Genomic DNA, 20,829 nt, shown 5'->3' with positions numbered 1-20,829 from the left:
CCCTCGCTGCTGCTCATCCCCGACCAGGGCTTTAATCTGGAGCTCATTTAACTTGGCCAGGGCTTTAATCTGGAGCTCCATGGCGTCGCACAAGTGTGGCGGCCAGATGGAGCGGATTCATTGCTCCTGCGTGCACCGGGCGCTCCGCGGCCTCATGTTCAGCAGCAGCAACAAGGCCAGCAACGGCTGGAGGGAGGTGCAGGGCAACTTCATCCCCTTCTGCTGTTGCCCAATGTCGAGGACGGTCCAGGAGCCGCCGCTCGTCCTGGCGGTGGACGACAGCCTCGTCGACTGCGTGGTCATCTCCTGGATCCTCCGCAGCTCCAAATACAGAGGTGAGGCGCCATCTCCATCTCACTCCATTCCATGACTAAATCTGAATGCACTGCAGCCTAGGCCAAGCAGACCTCAATGACTGTATCTGAATCTCTGTAAATCTGTATAAATCTTACTTCATGCACTTGTTGCAAGTCAATTCATTACCCTCCTCTCATTGGCAGCCAATTCTGAAACGTTTGCAAGTCAGTTCATCCTATTAACCTCGCCTGAATAAATGTTCTGAAGTGTTTTAGGTGGACACATTGCTGGAGCCGTGTGGCACTCCTAATGGTCTCAAGCATACTCCCGTAAAACATTTGGAGTACATTTGTTGGTTGAAGTACCAAGATATTGGTGGAACTTCATTCAAGGAGTAAAACATTTCCAGTACCAAGATTGCAGTAAATTTTGTGGAACTTCACTGCTTGAGACCATGTTAATGATGATGCTTGTGCAGTACCAAGATTCAGTATCAGTAGCCGAGTGTTGGTTGAAGTGACTGTTCAATTGTTCAGTGTCCGTTTTGTTATCCTCATTTCAGAAATTTATCTTTCCATTCCTTCTTCCTATCCTTCATGTAGAGACTATACTGCTTTACTTCAGACAAGTTTTCTTTAAAACCAAATGAATTAGGACTTGCATTTTAGTTTAAAGTTTATGTGCCTAATTTAAAGTTTAATTTCCCAGTAGATTTTGAATGTCTTTTCTTGGTTCTCTACCAGAAAACACACTACTCCATTTTCTGGTGATACTTATCTGGTGATCACAAGATATAAATCCACTATTACCAGTACCATTATCTGGTGATCACAGAACCATTTGAAAATGATCAAAATGTACTCCTTTTCAGTTAATATAGAGTACTGAAACTGAAAATGTGCATACTGAAACTGAAACTGATCAAATGGAGTACAAAACCATTTGAAAACGACCAAGATGATCAAAATGGTCAAATGGAGTACTCCTCAATTAACGTAGAGTAGTTACAGTAATTATCATATCATCTTGCCCTCTTTAATAGTCAATCAACTGTCACTAATCGAGTGTTGTTTACTCCAACAATTATCTTATTTTTAATTGTCACTCCTACAAGCATTTCTTTCTCTTCTCTTTCTGGCTAATCACTCCACACAATTTAAATGATCATTCAAGTTCCTTTTGCAAATTCAAGTTTTTGTAATGAACTACTTATAAGATGGAGTATGTTCCTTTTGCCTCCCTTGTTAAGCAGTAGTTGTAGAGTACTCCTTTTCAAGATGTCACCAAGAGTGGCTCCGACTGAGTTATCACCAAGAGGGGGTCGGCACAGATTTGTCACCTCTTCAAGCGTCATGGCATGTCGGCGCTTGTCACCTCTTCTGGGCCAAAATCTAACTTTGAATCATGCGACCAGGTTAGGATGTGAATTCTGTTCCGTCAGCACTATTTTATCATGTATGATATTTTCTCATTCTTTCCCAGAACTTGTCTCTTTCCTTGTTTTGGAACGGATGTTTTTTATATGGTTGCTTGACAGTATGAGCCAGAGCTATTTCCTGGTTTGATTTCTCCTGGGTGTACTATGCTTTCTAGTGTCTGATCTGATGGCAAGAATACTGTGTCGACGGTCAACCTGGACTGTAAATTGGATCTGAAAGCAATAGCTCTCCAGGCATGCAATGCAGAGTATAACCGCAAGGTAAAATCATTATCCTAAGGCATTCATAATGATGTTTGATTTTTTTCTCTTATTGGGCTCGTGATGCTATATTTCCGAAAACATCCAAAATTTTATCACTTTGCTAGCATCCAGTTTGATGAAGCTACTACACATCGAATCATCCAGCCTAACGTAGTGAAGTCACTGCCCTTATATAAGAGAAAAACATATGTTGGAATCGACCCCTGGTTGGTCGGAAAAGACACGTTGATTGTCATCAGTATAAGACCCACAGCTACTGTCAAAGATTTGCCAAATCAACCTGAACATCAAATATAGACACTTGACTTGATCAGCAGCAGAGTTATGAATGCAAGTTATCTTAGCACTTGCTTACTGAAGCTAAACTCTATTGCCTGGAGGGAAGAAGAGTTCGTATAGTCATACATGTACAGGGATTATCTTCCAAATCTGCTTGTTTGCATAGACCCAATTAGATTTCCCGGAAGCTCGCACCCAGATTTTGTTATCCACATCGGTTGATCCTTGCATACTACCCCTCACGGTTGATGCGATGAATCTGAGACCTAGTATGCAATTACAATGGGTGGAATCATTTAAATTACTTGTTTCACATATGACGCAAAGTGCTAAATATAAAAATATACGAGCATCATGCTTATATAAAACGACAAGTAAATCACACGAGTACGTAGGACTGTAGGAGGTACCTAAAACAGCTAGTAAATCACACAAGTATCCTTTAATGACACAGGAGGTGGTACCATAACTACGACGTGAGAGTTATGGTCATCTTAATTCACATCGGAAAAATGACCAAATATCTCTACTTCAGTGAAGATGCAATCCTACGTATAATCTAGAGTTATGGTCACTGTCGTACAATGGTGCAATTATGTACTCCACTAACTACCACTTCATTAATAGAGTTACAGTTTTTATTCAGTAAAATATTGGTTGTACTAAAAAGGAGTAATCAATAAAAATAAAGATTAATCCCACTCCTAGCAGAGCTAAAAGAGAGTAAATTCAGAAATATCAACTTATAATGCACAATTTATCACGGATCCATCCTAAATGGCCATCTAATAAGCAACATATGTTTGCCCAAACTTTATGTTGCAACGTCCCAAATTGCCATTATATAGTACCAATAATGACGGATGAGAAAATAAAGAATGAAGTCATGGAAATACCTCAAGTAAATAATCCAAAATATTATTCTGTATTCCTTCTCGAGAAACTGGCTTCTTCTTCAATAAAAAAAAAATCATATTTCTTGTTCAGTTGGAGCGTTCGCAATAGTAGAACTTTCTTCAGGATTATTTGTAGAGATGTACGGAATTTCTTTATCTACAGATTAATAGGCTGAAACACCAACACCATGATTTTCAGACCCTGCCAACTCTATAATTCTATAAGATCCAATACCTGCTAGATTGTTCCACAACACCAATGTCCAAGTCAATACCATATATTATCCACTGAAATGTCTGATTTAATATCATATGCAAAAACATTAGAGCAATGTGCTCTCCTTTACCCATATTGTGTACCACAGAACATTATGAACATTAGGGGAGGATTAGCCTGCAGCTATTTTAGATCGTGCACCAAATACTTGTAGTTTTCCTAAATTAGGGAGAAGAACAATGTTGAAATCCACAAGAGTCGTATAGAAATTTCTGCAATCAATATCATATCTGATCCATGTACGGCAGCCTCTAAATAAGCAACATAAGTCCACAGTCCATAAGTATGTAGGCTACGCTCCAATTTGATGTATCATGCAATTTTGCAATACTCGGATAGTTTTGTAAAGCATACAGATACTGCATTGGAGGGCTATAAGCTTCATTAATCTGAAAATATGTAGACTGCAGCTGAGATCGTAACTTAGTGACACAACACATGGTATGATAGCTAAAGGAGAGGCTATCAATTGTCATTTTTTTGCACTGATGTGCTAGTAGAAAAACACCATTGATTCGATTTGATGTGTGAAGTCACCTGTCGACTCGGCTTGCCATTGATTCTGCGCCTATTCCCTGGCTTCCTGAAATAAAATTTCCCAGCGTCGGATCAGTTCAAAGAAAAGGCAGATAGAAAAACCAACAGAGAGAAGAGCCCATCTGAATGTGATCACTTGCCTTGCCGAGAGCATTGAGCTTCCCTAGCACCAGCTCGGGAGAATCCGACAAGGAGGGCCTCCTCTTGGGGGAGGCAGTTGTGTCGCCGACGCCGGCCGTCGGAGATCAGCAAGGAGGGCTCCTTCTCCTTGGGCCTCCTGCTCATGGTGCGTGAGCCGTGCAGCTCATCGAGCTCTTCTCCTGCACATACAGTTTAAGCTTCAATTCAAATCAGCTTCAGAAGCTGCAAGACAGAACATGTTCAGTTCAGGTGTGCAGAGTACATACAGGTGGAACCGGCCCTTTGGGATCTTGTTCTGTGGAGGAGGAGGTGGATTGCCCTGTCGGCGACGAAGCTCCAGCCGTGTGTCACCAGCCTGGGCATGATGGTGGTGCTCTTCTTGACCAACGCCGAGCTCCGCGCTGGCGAGGGCCGCTCCTTGACGGGCGTCTTCTCCTCGAAGTTGAGCGCGATGGGCCTGACAACCTTCTTGGCAGGCTCGGGCGTGCCGACAACGAGCGGGTGGTGCCTCGGGATGTGCGTGGTGCCGACCACGACGGGGACGGGGGGACCCCGGGTCGAGGCGGCGACTCCGCTTCTGGACGGTTGGTGTCGTCGCGGAGGAGCGGCCGTGCGGTGTCTGCAGGCACTCTTCTTGCTTCTTGCTTCTTGCTTCTTGTCTAGAGAAGTGCATACAAGAATTGCTCTAGGGACTCATCGATGCTAGAGTGGTAGGTGTGCTGCTTTTACCCCAGAAATAATCATACTGTATCTAGGAGTAAAATGCCAAATAGGAATGCCAATGAGGTTGTGCTGCTTCTTTTCATACTGTGCTTCTTTTCATACTCAGTTTGTATCGGCAATTTTTGTAAGAACATATGTGCTATAGCAAATGTAGTGGAGCAGGTATCCAACCAATCACCTGCCATTTGCTACTGCTATAACAAATGCAGTCTTATCTACTGCTTCTGTGAATCTTTTGTTCGAGTACAAATGATGAAATGTGGGCGTTTAGTTTATAAGAAAATGCCATTGCGGCAAGACTCTCAACAGTGTATGCTTTACATTGCTCTGCTAATGACCATGAGCAGCCTGACCATGATCTTTTAATTTTGTCCAATTAATCTACCACTAGAATGAGTAATCTTTCATTAGCCTATTTATCTACTTCCACTAGAGGCATGTTTGTGTTATTTTTTTCTAAGAGGTGCAGGAATAAAAGAAGGCTGATGGCAGAGTAGCATCTTATTAGCACAAGCTTATTTGGTGAATTATCAGCCGAGTCCTATTAGTTGGTGAATTATTAGCACAATATTAGGAGCTCCTCGTTCATGTTGAATTGATGTAGAAAGGACCAGGAGTAATTATCTCCTCTCCTACTCCAACAAACAAAAGGAAATTTAGAAACTCTCCTCTCCAACAAACAACATAAAAATTCAGAAATTTGCATACAATTCAGAATATTTCAGAAAATGTAATCATACAAAGCCCTTTCTTCTCCCCTGTCTCCACTCCAACAAATTCAAAAACTTCATATAATTTTTTCTTAAATCATACATAGCCTTTCACAACTTCATATAAAATTCAGGCAATGTAATCACAGAAAGCCTTTCCACAAATTCAGAAATTTCATATAAAATTCTGGGATAAATTCTGAAACTTCCTAAAATTCATATAAAATTCCTAAAATTCAGAAATTCATATGCTCTCCTCTCCTTTCCACTATAGACATCGAGTACAAGACTTTCCATTACAAACATCGAGTACAAGACTTTCCATTACAAACATCGAGTACAAGACTTTCCATTACAAACATCGAGTACAAGCATCTCCTCCCCTTGCCTCTCCTCTCCTATCCTCTCCTCTCCTTTCCACACTAGTCAATGCCTTTCCACTACAAACATGGAGTACAAGCCTTTCTCTACAAGCCAAACATGGAGTACGGTATCTCTCCCTTTCCAATCCAAGCTCACTGGACATCTTGTTCTAGAATATCCATGGCATGTTCATAAACTTCACGAGGAAAGTGAATCCAAGGTGGTAGGATTCCTTGCCTTTCCAATCTATCCTTGCGCAAATGTGGAATTTTGTATGAATTTTCCCCTTCATGGTTCATCACTTCTACCATGACAGTCTGAAGTGTTAGAAATATTATGTTGAGTTTTCCGGCATCATACTCATCAAATTCTTCCTGCACACCTTGAATCAGTTCTTTGATAGTTGTGGGTGCTCTACAGTCGGTCAAAGACTCAAGGGATCTGAAATATCCAAGATCAAGTGCGTTTAGATCAGGAGAATTTGAAGACTGGTTTATTATTTTAATGTCCAGACCAGTTGTAGCCATATCTTCTGCAAACTCTGCATCACCTGGAAGAATGTGCATTCTTGCGTTATCTTGCTGGATCAATATTGGATTAGTATCATCTGCGGGCCAGACTTCCTTTATTCCAGGAACCACTTTTTCTATCATATACCTCCTCATTACTCGTCGGTTCACGTTGACGGACTTGATTTCAATGGTCCCTCTTGCTCTATACCCACTTCTTCTAGCAGCAGGAATCTCTTGCACAAAGGGCCAGACACCAATTTTACCTGAGAATGTCATATTGCCTTCAGCGTCATATCTAGGTCGAGCAACAGCGGTCAGAAACATCACTTTCCCAATACAGTTTTTGTTCCGAACAGTTCTGATTGGGTCATCTTCCTCGGGGAGGAGGTAGTAGCATTTGTTCATTTTTGTCATATAGAACCACTTTTCGTCAATATGCACAACGTTGTGCATACTGATGAATTTAGGTCTTGGAATTGCTAAGGTGGTCTCGTCAAGCATTGACAAACAGAACTTGATCCTTTCTTTTTTATTCTTTTCTTTCAAGGATGGCTTCAAACGATTGGAGTGCCTTCTAATCTTGCGAAGCTTGAGTTTCTTGTAGAGTGTAGTATGACTGACACCCAATTGGCGAGCAAGTGACCTGAGAGTCGACCTTCTATTCAAAGGAACTGTGGGGATTTGGGATAGAGTATCATCCTTTCATTTCCTCCCGCATCTTTGTTTCCTTCCGCTGGATACATCCACCTCTTGACCAAGCGCTTTTTGTCACTCTGCTATCGTCCAGATTTTTCGAATATGTTGAACACCAACTTGAAAAATTTGAGCAACATCCTTCCTGTCATTTCTTTTGAACTTGCCACCCCTAACCAGATGCAAGGTATGTAGTGCCATGTAGGCAACATATCTCTGCTCATCTGTCATTGACTTTCTTTGCCTACGCAATTGCTGACCACCTACAGTAGCAAAAGAAAAAGAAACTTAGGGAAATGATGGAGGCCTTGATGATCACAAGACAGACCATATGTTGCGGGTAGCTAGCTACAGTGGCTAGCAGGAGTACCTGCTGCTTGACCATGCAGTGCTTCTTCTTCTTGGAGTTCCATGTCAACTTCTTCTTGGAGTTCCATGTCAACTTCTTCTTGTGCAGGTGAAGTACTTGCTTGAGGTCCAAGTTCATCCTCTTCTGATGGAGAACAATTGTTGCTATTGCTCTTGATATTGTTGATGTCTGCTGCTACTTTTGCTGTTGATATTGTTGTTGCTAATGCTGCTGCTGTTGTTGCTTGAGCTACTGCTGGTACTACTGTGTTTGTTGTGTTTGTTGCCGGAATGCTTGCTTGATCTACTGCTGCTAATTTGTTGATGGAGTACTTGATTGAGTGACTACTGCTGCCATTGTGTTGTTGCTGCTCTTGCTTATATCTGCATGAACAAATCCTTCAAATAACACAATCTTCAGTTATATGGTTCAGAACTGGTTTATAAGCTAAAACATCAGATATGCATTTAACATGGACAATATTTTTATATGATTCATTTCCTGCTGGATAATGTGAATATGGTTCCTGTTTGAACTCACTATTCCTGACCCACAATCAGTAGGACTACAATGCTCTTACAAATGTTGCATACTGTAGAAATTAAACCTGTGAATGCTGTAGTTTCTTGTGAAGGATGTACTCATACCGTTGTAGAGATGCATGATGTGACAGTCATAGTTGATCTTATTAATATGGTCCAGAATGCATCAAACAATATTAAAACAAGATATTGGTACTCCATTTGGTCAATTTGCTACCCATTTCTTAGTGATGTTTCTTGACAGACAAGTGATACTCCAGTAATACATTCTTCTGTAAATTCTTGTCAATGATGCAGTAATGTTTACACAAGGAGTACTGTGAAGTAGGAGTACAATAGTCTGTATTTTGACAGACAAGTGCAACATCTCATAGTGAATTCTTCTTTTGTAAATTCTGTAAATAATGCATACACAGACAAGTGCGGCATCTCACTGATCCTTGTACTGATACTCTATGTGTACTTGCTCTAGGATGTGTCAAATGATGGTTTGTATTTTGAGAAACAAGTGCAGCAACTCTAGGAGTGTAATCCATGTTCCCTTTAGGTTCAGAGCAATGGTTGATTGACATGTTGACAGACAAGTGGAGCACCTCTAGGAGTGTGATTCATGTTCCCTTTATATTGACTGTTCAATATCTGCAATCCATCGAATTCTTCAAGTTCAGCTATGCATTTGTAACTGAAACTATGCATTTAACTGAAACAAAGTCCTCTGTACTGATAATTTCTGAAACTATCTTGTGAATTCTTCTGTAAATTACTCCTTGTGTTGTAAATTCTGCTGACATCCTCTTTCTGATGTTTGTGTTGATGTGTGTTGCTGAATATTTGCTAATCTGTGTTTGAATTGCAGGGCGAGGCGAGGAGTACCTGCAGATGCCTGTGTCGAGGAGCCAGGTGGGAGCGACCAAGCAGGGGCGGATGTGTGTGACACCCTAGCTAGTCATGCATTAGAGTGTTGCATCATGTTTACTCTTTCATCAGAAAACCTGAAATGGGGATGTCAGAACCCCCAGTCCCCTCTGAATCCAATTAGGGTTTACTAAAAACTTTTTCAATGAACCTGAAATGCCCTTCTAAAATGCCCATCATTTTTTGTCTTGGTTCAGAACCTCTGCCAAAAGTGGTGCACATTTTCCTAGGCCATCCTAGGGTTTTTGAATTAAATCATAAATATTTGAATTTGGGCATTTAAAATTATATAAAATATTTAAATGCTCAAATATCTCCAAACTAAAATGTTTCATGTTGGAAATAATCCAACTATGGACCAGGAGTAGTTTGGTGATTTTAGGAGTAGCCTAAGTATTTTATTTAATTCAACAAAGTTGCAGAAGTATTAAAAAAACAGAAAACAGAAAGAAATGGAAAATCTTACCTGGCGCCCAGCACCCGGCCCACCTGCCGGCCCAGCCCAGCACCGCTCCAGCGAGCTGCTTGCCGGCCAGGCAGGCAGGCAGGTGCCCGACGGCGACCGCAGCGCGCGCCACGCACCTGCTCGCCGCCTCGCCGCTTCCCTCGTCCGGTGACGTCGTGGATCAGCCTCCCTCGCTCCCCCGAACCCCCCAGACACCCCCTCTCCTCTCCAGCTCCTCCCCCTCGCGCTCCCCCGCCATGGCCGACGCCACCATCGCCGTGCCTTCGTCGTAGCCGTGCTCCCCGCCGCCCGTGCGTCCTCTCATCGTGTCCAGGAGCTCCGCCGCTGTCCACTTCATCGAGCAGCCGAGCCCTGAGCGCTCGCAACGCTCGAGTCCACCGCAACGACCTCGCCCGAACCGCCGTCGCCGGAGATCCCCTTCAACGCCGTCGTCGCTCCGGTCCATCTCCGGCCACACCAAGGGCTTCGTCGCACTCACTGTGAGCTTAGCCATCTCCCCCTTCCTTCCGTTCTTGCTCCCGAGCTGTGTAGCGACCTCCCGGAGCTCAACCGCACCCACCGCCGTGGAGCTCATCGCCGACGTGCTCCCGATCACCCTCCGGCCACAAGCTGGTGTCCATCATACTCACCGTGTCCCGCAGCACCTAGCTAGCCACTCCCCGAGCCTCACCGACCCCTCTAGCGTCAAGTTCGTCTTCGGCCGAACCCCGGTGGCCGCCAAAGTCGTCGCCGGCGCCAACTCCGGCCACCCCGACCCCAACGGACTCCACCAAGAGCTGCGGCTCGTCCTCAGCTCCACTCCGGTGGTCTCCGCGACCCATTTGGTGGCCGAAACGGCCAAAACCACTTCCGCCGCCGCGTCGGGCTCGCCGGCGGCTAAACGCCGGTGCAGCCGACCCGGGTTTGACCACGGGTGGGCCCTGGTTGACTCCCCTGAGTCAATGACAGGTGGGTCCCAGCCCTGTTAATTAAACAGGTTTAGTTTTAATTAAACTTTAATTAATTTAATCACCCTGACATGCGGGACCCACTGTCAGGTTTGACCCGGACGTGTTCCGGTGACCTGCTGACGTCACACTGACGTCAGGCTGACGCAATAATTGATTTTCTGGAATTATTCTAATATAGGAAATTCCAGAATATAATTTAAACTTCAAAAATTCATAACTTTTATTCTGTAACTCCAAATCAGACAAATTATATATGAAAAATGATCAGAAAAATCCAATCTATCCATCTGTACTATTTTCATGCATGACTAAACAAGTTAACTTGATGTTTAATGCAGAACAAGGAAAAACACTTTAAAGGGCCATGTTTGAGTTTGAAATTTGAATCTTTGATTCAAATTGGTTCAAACCCTTCTGGTCTTAGTTGCATTAGCCCAACACACTCATATTGCTATGTTTCATGCATGCATCATATTGTTGCACATTGTTTGGTGATGGTTGTATATCGGTGTTCTTTGCGGCAGGATCTGCCCCCGAGGAGTACCGTGATTACCCTAACGAAGAACCGTATCAGTGCATCGAACCATCAGGCAAGCAACCAACCATTTGATCATATCGATACAATCCCATGTTCTCGCTCCTGCTCTCTTTTACTGCATTAAGACAACGCGTTTCAAACTGCTGTGTGCTACGGTAGTTGAACCCATTTCCTCTGCATGACCTGTCATTGCCACAGTAACTAGATGAAACCCACTAGCATGTGTAGGAGTTGATTGAGCCATATGTATGTGTTGTTCCTACCTTGCTATGCCTGCTATGCTTAGAGTCATGTCAGGTCTGGTTCATCTGGGTGATGGGATGGAGTGAAATGGTTATGTCGGTAATGAGAGTGGTGTGGTGAACACGATTTGGTAAAGGTATCGATGAGAGGCCATGTAGGAGTACATGGTGGGTTGTTTCATTGAAGCCGACCTTAAGCACTGAGATCTGTATGTGTGATTTAAGATACAGCTACTACCATGCATTGGGCCCTGAAATATGACCCCGCTCGACTTCTTATTCACCCTAGCTCTCTGTCCAGGAGTTGCAAGTAGTTTCTGGTGTTTGTAGCCTACTGGAGGCCGTGGACAGCGCTGACCGTAGGGGTGGGCTGTGATGCGGTAGGTACGTGGCCGGGTGTACCAAATACCCGTTAGGTATCTCGGGAACCCTGTTCACATCGTTCGGGGCCGTATGGGAAACCTCGGCCGGACTCCCTGTGGATGGAACCTGGATAGGCGATAAACCTGGACTAGAGGCTTAGGTGTTTAGGTAGGTCGTGGTCTACACCCACGTCGGCTTTCGCTTGAAGTCTGCCGAGCACATGTCATGTGCAGACGCTAAGTGGTGGAAACATGTATGAAGAAGTACACCCCTGCAGGGTTATCATGATCTATTCGAATAGCCGCGTCCACGGTAAAGGACTACTTGGTTGCCTATACAGTTCATAGACAAGTAAATGGAAACTACTAAAAGCCTCAAGATAAGTGTGAGTGCCGAGGATGGCTCTTCCGTAGGAAGACGGAGGCGGATCCTCGGTAGTGTATTAAAGTGGTGAGTAGTGGACTCGTGTGCGCAAAACCATTTCAAGTTGGAGTCTCGTAGGTTAGCCTAGCCAAGAGTCAAAGCTGGCTTGCTGCAATAACTCCACCAACCCTTCTTGATAATATGCATGTATGTAGGATCTGATGTAAGTCTTGCTGAGTACCTTTGTACTCATGTTGCTATAATTCACATTTTTACAGAAGACGCTGCAACCCCTTCTGATGGGTTCTACGTAGACGTTGACATCAATGAGTAGGCTAAGGCCCAGGTGGTGATCCTGAGCTTGTGAAGGACCACGTAGTATAGCTAGGCTTTCCAAGCCTCTTTTATTTTACTAGTTGTCTGTACTCAGACAAGTTACTTCCGCTGCTGGTTTGTATGACTGTATGACTTGAATGCTGGGTCGTGTGACCCGTACCTTTGTGTATGTTATGTATGGCTCTCTGAGCCTTAAATAAAGTACTTGTGTCATAGAGTCATGTTGTGATGCCTTGTTGTATTTGCACATATCGAGCATATTGTGTGTATGATTGAAATGCTTGGTATGTGTGGGATCTGACCATCTAGTTGTTTATCTTTAGTAGCCTCTCTTACCGGGAAATGTCTCCTAGTGTTACCGCTGAGCCATGGTAGCTTGCTACTGCTCTGGAACACTTAGGCTGGCCGACATGTGTCCTTCCTCGTTCCGGTGTCTGTCCCTTCGGGGAAATGTCACGCATTGAGTACCGGAGTCCTGTTAGCCCGCTACAGCCCGGTTTACCGGAGTCCTGCTAGCCCAGTGCTACAGCCCGGACCCACTTGCTGTTGATCGACACGTTCGAAGCTGGGTCATGAATGCCTGTCCCTGTAAGTCTGTGCCACTTTGGGTTTACGACTAGTCATGTCAGCCCGGGCTCCTTATCATATGGATGCTAGCGACACTATCATATACGTGAGCCAAAAGGCGCAAACGGTCCCGGGCAAAGGTAAGGCGACACCCGTGAGGATACCGTGCGTGAGGCCGCAAAGTGATATGAGGTGTTACAGGCTAGATCGATGTGACATCGAGTCGGGGTCCTGACAGCGTTGGCATCAGAGCCGGACTGCCTGTAGGTTCTCCAAGCCAAACTGGTCGATGTTGAGTCTAGAAATTCTTTAGTTATATGTAGGGGAATTGTTTGTGGGTTGGAACGTAAGGCTCTTTTTACTCCTTTATCTTATGACATTCTGATCTGAGTCAGTCTATTCTTCCACCGGGGGTTAAGGAATTAGGATCTATTCTCTCTATTAGGATCACGTGTTGCTAATCAGTAGTACCTGATAGGTTTGATGGATACAAGCCTAGTTCAGCTCTTCTACCACGTTATGTTGTTAGGATGGATTCAGAACTTTGATATGATGATGTTGAGTGTGTATGAAATCCTTTGTCAAATGTCTCAAAATCCTTCTTGAGCATTTACAGCTGTTATGCTGCCGAAATTTCGTTAGAAATTCTAATGCCTTTGCATTATGATTGTGTTTTCAGATGGCCACTCGCGATCTCAATCAAGTGGTTCGCCTGACTCGATGTCTAGATGTACTCGGTCATACCGCCATGTTGGTCAGGGTAATGACTGAGGCTGGATACCGTTGGTATCCTGAGTACACGGTCGAAGAGCAATTCCGAGACTTTAATCAAAGCCAGTATCTCTGCACTGTCAGGATATTTTCATCCTATCCTGGGTCCACCGAGCCCCTTCACTGCTCCTATGGACTCGGGGTTACTATTGAGATGGCTGTGCAGGACGCCGCCTACTCTATGATGACCATCATGCGAGTCAGATCTGGTCTATTTCGGGACTCTGATTTCCGGTATATGCCAGGATCACTGCCGGGAGCACAAGGGTATCTCCAGGCTATCTATGCTGACCCCACTCAGGAGGATTCACGGACTCGCACCACTGCTGAGATGCTCGAGGATAAGGACCGTGAAAGTCGGGCCTTGAGGTTAGAGCTCTTCAATACCCGTGCTGACCATTGGGCCACATTGACTCAGTTTGCACCGGCGGTGCAAGCTGGATATTCGGATATGCGCGATCTCTATCCTGTGAGATCTGCTTTGCCAGACGTGATGGGTTGGCGTGATGTAGGAGGCATCACCCCACCTCGCGGTCCCCGCAGGCCACCGTCTGTTGGTCCAAGACCTCATCCTAGCCCCTATGGTCCACAAGCTCCGCGAGATCGTCTGTTTCCGGATGATCATGTTGAGCTTTCAGGCTATGGAGGTGACTTCTACGAGGACTACTACGGATCGGTCTGAGTTAGTGGTAGTATCACTAGTTCGTGTTAGCTGTGTCGTCTATCGTCCTGCGTGACTCGTGGGATATGACCTAGTTTGTATCGCCTTCCGGAGGTGTAGAAAAATAATGTATAGGAGCTTGGAATGCCTCCATGAGATGTAATCCTCTTTTCGCCGTAATAGTACCTTGTTTGGTCTTGTACTAAACCCTGTATGGTGTGTATGACGATGGGATAAAGAAGCAGTTTCTGTATCTACCATGTCATACGGATGATCATCTTGCATTCCGAGTTATTCCTTACATTCTGCATCCTATGTCGGAATTTTATCATCCTGACTAAATCATTGTCTTGTTTACCTAGGATGGTCAACACGCGCACAAACCCTGCTCCCCAAGAGCAGGCTGAAGGCAGCGAAGTCAGGAATGCAAATCTGCCTCATCCTCCTTCCCTAGCCGAGGTTATGATGGAAGCCGAAAGAAACAAGCGGGAGACCAACCGTTTGTTGGAGCGTATTGAACAGAACACGGCACACCATCAGAGGACTAACTTGGTGTCACTCAGTGATTTTATCAAGTTACATCCACCCACGTTCCACCACTTCGTCGAGCCTCTCGACGCTGATGATTGGCTTCGCAGTATCTCTCACAAACTGCGTTCCGCGCTGGTAGCGGAGGCTAACAAGGTCACCTTTGCTGCATATCATCTTGAAGGCCCCGCCAGTCTATGGTGAGAGAATTATGGAGCCATGCGCCCAGCGGGCCATGTCACTACTTGGGCGGAATTCAGCGAGGCTTTCCGTGAACATCACATTCCGGAGGGTCTCATGGACCGTAAACGTGAGGAATTTTGCAGTTTCACTCAGGGCCGACTCTCTGTGGATGCCTACAGCAGGGAGTTCGGTAACCTCGCACGATATGCAACTGAGGAAGTTTCTACTGATGCCAAGAAGCAAGCAAGGTTCCGTAAGGGGCTTAGTCCTGAGCTTCGCCGCGACCTCCGTCTGCATGAGTGCACATCTTTTCAGAAGCTTGTTAACAAGGCCATCAGTGCTGAGACTGGTCAGACTGATTATGACGCAACACGCAAGCATGGCCGTGACGCGGGTTCCTCGTCCGGTGCTGGTCCTCAGAAGCGCCGCGTGTGGGTGCCCAACACTGCCCTGCCACCCAGGTTCACACCGAGGCCATCCTTCCAGACGCCTCGCCCCGTTCAACAGTCTGCACCAGCCAAGCCCTATGGTGGTCCAACCAACAATGCTCCTCCACGTACCAGTTCTGTGACTTGCTTTAAGTGTGGGGAATCTGGCCACTATATGCGCGAGTGTCCCCAGACCAATCCCAACCAATCTGCTAAAGCTGTTGGCCGTGGCAAGCCGACAGGGAAAGTGTTCCACGCCAAGCCGGCCACCGCTACACGTGGCCATGTCAACTGTATCTCTGCCGAAGAAGCTCAAGAGGATCCCAACGTCGTTCTCGGTACGCTCCTTGTTAATTGCCACCCGGCATCTGTTCTTTTCGATACAGGAGCCTCTCATTCATTTATACCCGAGAACTACGCCCGTCTGCATAACACCGCATTCTATGACATGCCATCCACTATGGAAATTTCTACTCCTGGTTCTAGATGGCAGACCTCCAGGGTAAGTTATGGAAATGAAATCCAAGTCGACAGACTTGTTTTCCTTGCATCCTTGATAGCTCTCAAATTTTCAGATATTAATATCATTTTGGGTATGGACTGGATGTCAGCTCATCATGCCAAAATTGATTGCTTCTCTAGGACTGTTCAACTCACTCATCCTTCGGGGAAGATAGTCAATGTCTTGACCCGATTAGCCAAGCGACAATTATTTTCTCTTAACGCCAGCCCCTTGCCAGACCTTGAGGATGTTCCGGTAGTCCGTGACTTCCCGGATGTCTTCCCAGAGGAATTGCCAGGTGTTCCACCTGACAGGGATGTTGAGTTCGTAATAGACCTCATTCCAGGAACCGTTCCGATTGCTAGAAGACCCTATAAGATGGCACCACTAGAACTAGCCGAGCTTAAGAAACAACTCGATGAGTCCTTGAAAAAGGGTTTCATCCGACCTAGTTCATCTCCGTGGGCTTGCCCCGTCCTATTCGTCAAGAAGAAGGATGGTACGGACTGGATGGTTGTAGATTATCGACCTGTCAATTTGGTCACAATCAAGAACAAATATCCGCTCCCCAGGATCAACGACCTGTATGATCAGCTCGCTGGATCCTCAGTCTTCTCCAAGATGGATTTGAGGTTGGGCTACCATCAAATCAAAATCAGAAACGGGGACATTCCTAAAACGGCCTTTATTACTCGTTATGGCCAATACGAGTACACCGTCATGTCCTTCGGTTTAACCAACGCTCCAGCCACCTTTTCTCGGTTAATGAACTCAATCTTCATGGAGTATTTGGATAAATTCGTCGTAGTTTATCTCGATGATATACTCATCTACTCCAAGAACGAGGAAGAACATGCCGAACATCTAAGGCTAGTGTTGAAGAAACTTCGAGAGCATCGCCTTTATGCCAAGTTTTCCAAATGTGAATTTTGGTTGTCAGAAGTGACCTATCTGGGTCATGTAATATCTGGTAAAGGTATTGCTGTTAACCCTGAGCGAGTTCAAGCCGTCCTTAATTGGACTCCACCTGAATCGGTCAAACAAGTTCGGAGTTTTCTAGGCTTAGCGAGTTATTGCCGTCGCTTTGTCGAAAACTTCTCCAAAGTTGCTAAACCTCTAACCGAACTCCTTAAGAAGGATAAAAAGTTTGAATGGACTCCACAATGTGAGCACAGCTTTCAGGAACTGAAAAGACGCCTGACTTCTGCTCCCGTTCTGGTACCGCCGGACTTCTCCAAGGACTTTGTTATCTACTGCGACGCCTCGCGACAAGGACTAGGCTATATTCTCATGCAAGATCGACACGTAATTGCTTACGCCTCACGGCAATTGCACCCACATGAGGAGAATTATCCTACTCATGATCTAGAGCTTGCAGCCGTAGTCTATGCACTTAAGACCTGGCGACATTACCTCCTCGGTAACCGTTGCGAAGTATTCACTGATCACCAAAGTCTGAAGTACATTTTTACCCAACCGGATTTGAATCTCAGGCAAAGACGTTGGGTTGAGTTGATCACAGATTTCGACCTAGGAATAACTTACACCCCAGGGAAAGCCAATGTCATGGCTGATGCACTAAGTCGTAAATCTTATTGTAACAACCTGATGTTACAACAAAGTCAACCGCTTCTCCATGAGGAATTTCGGAAGCTTAATCTTCACATTGTTCCTCAAGGATTTCTTTCCACCTTGGTGGCGAAACCTACTCTTACGGATCAAATCATCGCTGCCCAGAAGCGAGATAAGGGAATAGCTAAGATCAAGGAGAACATTGCTAGCGGAGGTGCTAGTTGTTTCTCCATAAATGATCATGGTGCTGTGTACTTTGAGAACCGTTTAGTGGTTCCCAAGAACCAGCATCTACGGCAGTTGATCCTTAAGGAGGCTCATGAATCTCCTCTCACCATTCATCCGGGTAGTACCAAGATGTATCAGGACCTACGCCAGAGGTTCTGTTGGACTAGGATGAAGAGAGAAATTGCTCAGTATATTGCTAATTGCGACGTCTGTCGTCGTGTAAAAGCAGAGCATCAACGGCCTGCTGGCACCCTTCAACCCTTAGCTATTCCTGAATGGAAATGGGATAAAATTGGTATGGATTTCATTACCGGTTTTCCCAGGACCAAGAGAGGGAATAATGCTATCTTCGTCGTTGTCGATCGTCTTTCCAAAGTAGCCCATTTCTTACCCGTTCGTGAGAGTATAACAACTAGTCAGCTGGCAGACTTATACATCTCCCGGATAGTGTCTCTCCATGGTGTTCCTTTGGAAATTAACTCGGATCGAGGAAGTCTTTTCACCTCTCGATTTTGGGAAAGTTTCCAAAATGCTATGGGAACCCGTCTCTCCTTTAGCACCGCTTTCCACCCTCAGTCGAGTGGTCAAGTGGAACGCGTCAACCAGATTCTAGAAGACATGCTTCGAGCCTCTGTTATCTCATTCGGAATGGGTTGGGAGAAGTGCCTTCCATTTGCCGAATTCGCTTACAACAACATCTATCAATCTAGCTTGGGTAAAGCCCCTTTTGAAGTTCTCTATGGACGACGGTGTCGAACACCCCTTAACTGGTCAGAAACCGGGGAAAGACAATTCTTTGGCCCGGATATGATTCAGGAAGCAGAAGAGCAAGTTCGCATCGTTCGTGAAAAGTTGAAAACAGCCCAATCTCGTCAAAAGAGTCAATATGACCGAAAACATAAGGCTATGACTTTCGAGATTGACGAGAAGGCTTATCTTCGGGTTACCCCTCTGAAGGGAACCCATCGTTTCGGTATCAAAGGCAAATTGGCTCCTCGTTACATTGGACCTTTTCGCATTCTCGCCAAACGAGGAGAAGTTGCCTACCAGTTGGAACTACCTCCGCACCTCTCTAGAGTCCACGATGTCTTCCACGTTTCTCAACTCAGGCGTTGCTTCTCGGATCCTATCCGTGGAGTGGACCACGAAACGCTTGATCTCCAAGATAATCTTACATATCGAGAGTACCCCATTCGTATCCTCGATCAGGCCGAGCGTACCACTCGACGTCATAATATCAAGTTTCTCAAAGTTCAATGGTCGCACCATTCTGAGGATGAAGCAACTTGGGAAAGGGAGGATCGTCTTCGACTCGAGTATCCCGCCTTCTTCCCGGAGGAACCCAAATCTCGGGACGAGATACTTTTGAGTGGGGGTGAGTTGTCACACCCTAGCTAGTCATGCATTAGAGTGTTGCATCATGTTTACTCTTTCATCAGAAAACCTGAAATGGGGATGTCAGAACCCCCAGTCCCCTCTGAATCCAATTAGGGTTTACTAAAAACTTTTTCAATGAACCTGAAATGCCCTTCTAAAATGCCCATCATTTTTTGTCTTGGTTCAGAACCTCTGCCAAAAGTGGTGCACATTTTCCTAGGCCATCCTAGGGTTTTTGAATTAAATCATAAATATTTGAATTTGGGCATTTAAAATTATATAAAATATTTAAATGCTCAAATATCTCCAAACTAAAATGTTTCATGTTGGAAATAATCCAACTATGGACCAGGAGTAGTTTGGTGATTTTAGGAGTAGCCTAAGTATTTTATTTAATTCAACAAAGTTGCAGAAGTATTAAAAAAACAGAAAACAGAAAGAAATGGAAAATCTTACCTGGCGCCCAGCACCCGGCCCACCTGCCGGCCCAGCCCAGCACCGCTCCAGCGAGCTGCTTGCCGGCCAGGCAGGCAGGCAGGTGCCCGACGGCGACCGCAGCGCGCGCCACGCACCTGCTCGCCGCCTCGCCGCTTCCCTCGTCCGGTGACGTCGTGGACCGGCCTCCCTCACTCCCCCGAACCCCCCAGACACCCCCTCTCCTCTCCAGCTCCTCCCCCTCGCGCTCCCCCGCCATGGCCGATGCCACCATCGCCGTGCCTTCGTCGTAGCCGTGCTCCCCGCCGCCCGTGCGTCCTCTCATCGTGTCCAGGAGCTCCGCCGCTGTCCACTTCATCGAGCAGCCGAGCCCCGAGCGCTCGCAACGCCCGAGTCCACCGCAATGACCTCGCCCGAACCGCCGTCGCCGGAGATCCCCTTCAACGCCGTCGTCGCTCCGGTCCATCTCCGGCCACACCAAGGGCTTCGTCGCACTCACTGTGAGCTTAGCCATCTTCCCCTTCCTTCCGTTCTTGCTCCCGAGCTCTGTAGCGACCTCCTGGAGCTCAACCGCACCCACCGCCGTGGAGCTCGTCGCCGACGTGCTCCCGATCACCTTCCGGCCACAAGCTGGTGTCCATCATACTCACCGTGTCCCGCAGCACCTAGCTAGCCACTCCCCGAGCCTCACCGACCCCTCTAGCGTCAAGTTCGTCTTCGGCCGAACCCCGGTGGCCGCCAAAGTCGTCGCCGGCGCCAACTCCGGCCACCCCGACCCCAACGGACTCCACCAAGAGCTGCGGCTCGTCCTCAGCTCCACTCCGGTGGTCTCCGCGACCCATTTGGTGGCCGAAACGGCCAAAACCACTTCCGCCGCCGCGTCGGGCTCGCCGGCGGCTAAACGCCGGTGCAGCCGACCCGGGTTTGACCACGGGTGGGCCCTGGTTGACTCCCCTGAGTCAATGACAGGTGGGTCCCAGCCCTGTTAATTAAACAGGTTTAGTTTTAATTAAACTTTAATTAATTTAATCACCCTGACATGCGGGACCCACTGTCAGGTTTGACCCGGACGTGTTCCGGTGACCTGCTGACGTCACACTGACGTCAGGCTGACGCAATAATTGATTTTCTGGAATTATTCTAATATAGGAAATTCCAGAATATAATTTAAACTTCAAAAATTCATAACTTTTATTCTGTAACTCCAAATCAGACAAATTATATATGAAAAATGATCAGAAAAATCCAATCTATCCATCTGTACTATTTTCATGCATGACTAAACAAGTTAACTTGATGTTTAATGCAGAACAAGGAAAAACACTTTAAAGGGCCATGTTTGAGTTTGAAATTTGAATCTTTGATTCAAATTGGTTCAAACCC

At 46.0% G+C, this 20,829-nt stretch overlaps 2 long non-coding RNA genes across 4 annotated transcripts; one reads left to right on the top strand and one right to left on the bottom strand.

The window, feature by feature from the left end:
- Window positions 1-36: 36 nt before the first annotated feature.
- Window positions 37-5,088, top strand: LOC123158949 (uncharacterized). Of its 3 annotated transcripts, XR_006479405.1 has the most exons (4): window positions 37-335; window positions 573-1,711; window positions 1,835-1,996; window positions 4,606-5,088. It is a non-coding gene; the product is annotated as an uncharacterized lncRNA (long non-coding RNA). The 3 variants fall into 3 exon arrangements; XR_006479404.1 differs by having other exon boundaries at window positions 565-1,711; window positions 1,835-5,088; XR_006479403.1 differs by having other exon boundaries at window positions 38-335; window positions 1,835-5,088.
- LOC123158950 (uncharacterized) lies at window positions 2,100-4,018 on the bottom strand. The gene is made up of 4 exons (XR_006479406.1): window positions 3,989-4,018; window positions 3,175-3,840; window positions 2,405-2,544; window positions 2,100-2,279 (listed from the first exon to the last, which is right to left on the bottom strand). It is a non-coding gene; the product is annotated as an uncharacterized lncRNA (long non-coding RNA).
- Window positions 5,089-20,829: the final 15,741 nt, after the last annotated feature.

This window comes from Triticum aestivum, chromosome 7B (genome assembly GCF_018294505.1).
Source record: "Triticum aestivum cultivar Chinese Spring chromosome 7B, IWGSC CS RefSeq v2.1, whole genome shotgun sequence".
NCBI classification, from domain to species: domain Eukaryota; kingdom Viridiplantae; phylum Streptophyta; class Magnoliopsida; order Poales; family Poaceae; genus Triticum; species Triticum aestivum.
This window is presented reverse-complemented; position numbering and strand designations above follow the sequence as displayed.